This window comes from Arvicanthis niloticus, chromosome 21 (genome assembly GCF_011762505.2).
Source record: "Arvicanthis niloticus isolate mArvNil1 chromosome 21, mArvNil1.pat.X, whole genome shotgun sequence".
Classification (NCBI taxonomy): Eukaryota; Metazoa; Chordata; class Mammalia; order Rodentia; family Muridae; genus Arvicanthis; species Arvicanthis niloticus.
Genome location: NC_047678.1, coordinates 51,350,391 through 51,353,454, shown reverse-complemented (window position 1 = coordinate 51,353,454; position 3,064 = coordinate 51,350,391). Strand labels below are relative to the sequence as shown.

Genomic DNA, 3,064 nt, shown 5'->3' with positions numbered 1-3,064 from the left:
ATGTAGCTAGAATCCTAGTGTCCAACATACACATCTGGATGAGCCCAGATAATCTTGAGAAGAGCAGTTGAACGTAGACTATTGTTCCCACCTGCCATCCTCCCTGTATATAGGGCATCTCTCTATAACTGCCTTTCTCCCTGTACATAGAACATCTCTTGCCAACTGCCTTCCTGCCTGCCTGTAAAAACCTTAACTGGACCAAAACTTCTCTGGGGGGCCAAGAACCAACCTCTCAGAATTGCTGGCACTCAAAGAGCCTTCAGATTGAGAGTGGGAGCAGTAGACCACAGCAATCTTATGTCTAACAATGTCAGAGTAGATTTTTTCCAGTTGCTATGTCAGGGTGTGACAGGTTGGATCTTGGCAGTATTTGTGCAGAGATAGGTGTATCCCATGGAATCTGAAAGTTCTCTCCAACTCCTAGGCACCATCCCTGACAAATCAGGAAAGTTTAATTATGAGAAGATGCATAATTGAAAAGAGCAATAAAGAATGAAGAAGGGGTGGGAAGCAAGGAATAAATTATATAAAGTTCAATCAGGAGCCATCTAGGAAACCTAGCTTCATGATCAGCAACTCCAGAAAGAACCAACTCAGGAGTCACTATATGGTCCTTTTTCCTATTGGCCAGGGTGTGTTTGGCACTGTGAATCTCATCTGCTACAGAAAAACTCAGGACATGGTGACCATAAAAACTGTAGAGATCATCACGAAGCACATCAGGCAGATCCTGTCAGAAACATCCACATTGGGTACACTACACCATTGTAATATCATTGCCACCTTCACGTTGGGGTAACATCAAATCGGTCCATCTAGTTACTGAGTGTGCTCCAGGAGGAAACTTCTTTGACCTGATAATGGAGGATGGCCCACTACAGGAGGAAGAGACAAAGAAAATATTTGGGCAGATAGTGTCAGCCATAAAGTACTCCCACAGCCTTGACATTGTACATCAAGTCATGAAACCTCAGCATATCTTCAGAGATGCAGAGGGTAATGTGAAGATGATAGACATTAGCCTATCCACCAAGCCCAGACCTGGCACATTACTGAAAGAGCAGTGTGGAACAAAGGCCTTTTATGTCCCAGAGCTTGTACTACGGGAGCCATACAATGGTGAGGCAGCAGATGTGTGAAGTCTTGGTGTGCTACTCTCATTTATCACCACTGGGTACCACCCTTTTAGAGGGAGCATGCCTAAAGGGACAGAGGAAAACATTGCCACAGGGACCTATGACATTCCAAGTCACATCTCTGGGCACCTTGAAAACCTAATTCAGCAAATGCTCAGTTTCCCCAGAGACTAGGCCTTCCATTGAAGACATTGAGAAACATCCATTCTCATAACATTTCATGTGAATATCTCACCTGACACCTACCCAGATTCCAGTAGTATAGAATTCTTTGTGGCATGGGATTTAAAACCAATAAGATCTCAGAATCCCAAAGCAAACATATGATAAATTGTAGGGGGCATACATGATTTTAAAAGAACAGGCATGGGAGAAGCTTGAGCATGGATCTACCACTTCAGTTAAGCTTGTGGATCCCTGCCCTCCACCATCCCATTACCAACACATCCCTCTATCTCTGGTCTTCCACTAAAGAAAAGGGCCAGTGAGCCCAGCTTTGGCCTCCTCTACATTCAGCCATCAGGAGAGCATAGCCCTGTTGCCCTGACACTCTGAGGACACAAGGTAGCAAGCCATGCTTCCATGCCTGACATTGCTTTACATTGTCCCAAGAAGAAGAGCAGAGATACTGCTTGTGCCCTCCATTCTGGAGCTGTGGATGCCCCTTGTGTCTCCAGCAGCATATCAGAAGAGGGAAGGCCCCTGCCACCTGGGGTAGACTGACAGTGAAACCTCATCATCCCCTCAGAATATTGGGTACTTCAAGAGACTATGCAAGAGAATCAGGGTTTGCCTATCAAGACTCTGTTGTTTCCTGAGGGCTCCAAACACAAAAACCCACTTATATCTTCCAAGAAACGGCTCCACTGAAAGAGAATAGAGGCCAAACCCAATCAATAGGTAAACTGTTGTGGTCTGAATTTTATTTTCTCTATCTTTATTCATGTCTTTTCATAGGTAAAATCAAAATGTATACATTTCTGGGTTCTCATGGGATGGTCAGTTGTATTTCTACCCCATCTGGATTAAAGTCTGCTACTTGGCATACTACCTCAAGAAGAAATCCCGCTGGACCAAGCCTAGGTGGTATCTGATGCAAATAAACAGCAGTAATCAGCTAGAGACTGTGGGTATAGCCAGGGCGAAATGGCGACTTGTACAGCTGTTGTCAGTTGGGAACAAGTTTATAGAGACCCTTGACTTGGTGACCTAGTGCCTGTCAGAGTGACCATGGTCAAAGCAACAAGGTACCATCTCAATGGCTCCCTACAATCCTATTGGACAGGCAGTGTGTGCTGAGCCCTGTGAAGTCTGACATTGCTGCTTGGATGGCTTCATGGGAAGCTGAGGTAGACACCTAGTTCCTGTGCATCCTGGATGCTCTTTCTAGAGGAGATGGTTGCAGTGTCACCAGAATCTCCACAGTGGCATACAGAGCTTGGGCATATAGCACCATGCTGGTCTTTTAAGTCACCTCCTATCCAGTACAGACTAGCTGGCAGAGAATCATCACTGCCACCAGGCTCAAGGCAACAAACCCTCACACTGACTGTCCCGGGAAAGTAACTACTGGCCTTCTTGGCTATCCTTTTCTCCCATCATTTGACCTGCTACCAACAAGGAGAAATCTGCTCCCTGTGAGGCCTGCAGAGGCCTGCTCAAGAGCAAGCAAGGAACAGTGATCCGAAGTTTTCTTCCACAGCTCTGTTCTTTAAGGTTTATGTATGCATTCAGCGCATGTGCAGTCTTGGGCAGCTCCTGTGCAGGCACAGGACATCCTGTGTGACACCATGTCAGCATGCCACCCTTGTGCATATGTAGGATGTGCCTTCATGGCCTCTCATACTAACCAAGATCCCTTAGGTATCACTCTAAATTAAAACTCAAGCAGCCTCTGAACTAGCCATCTTCCTAAGAGACCACCC

At 45.9% G+C, this 3,064-nt stretch overlaps 1 pseudogene; it reads left to right on the top strand.

The window, feature by feature from the left end:
• The first annotated feature begins 568 nt into the window (after positions 1-568).
• Positions 569-2,019, top strand: LOC117693260 (putative sperm motility kinase W pseudogene; annotated as a pseudogene).
• The last annotated feature ends 1,045 nt before the right edge of the window (positions 2,020-3,064 follow it).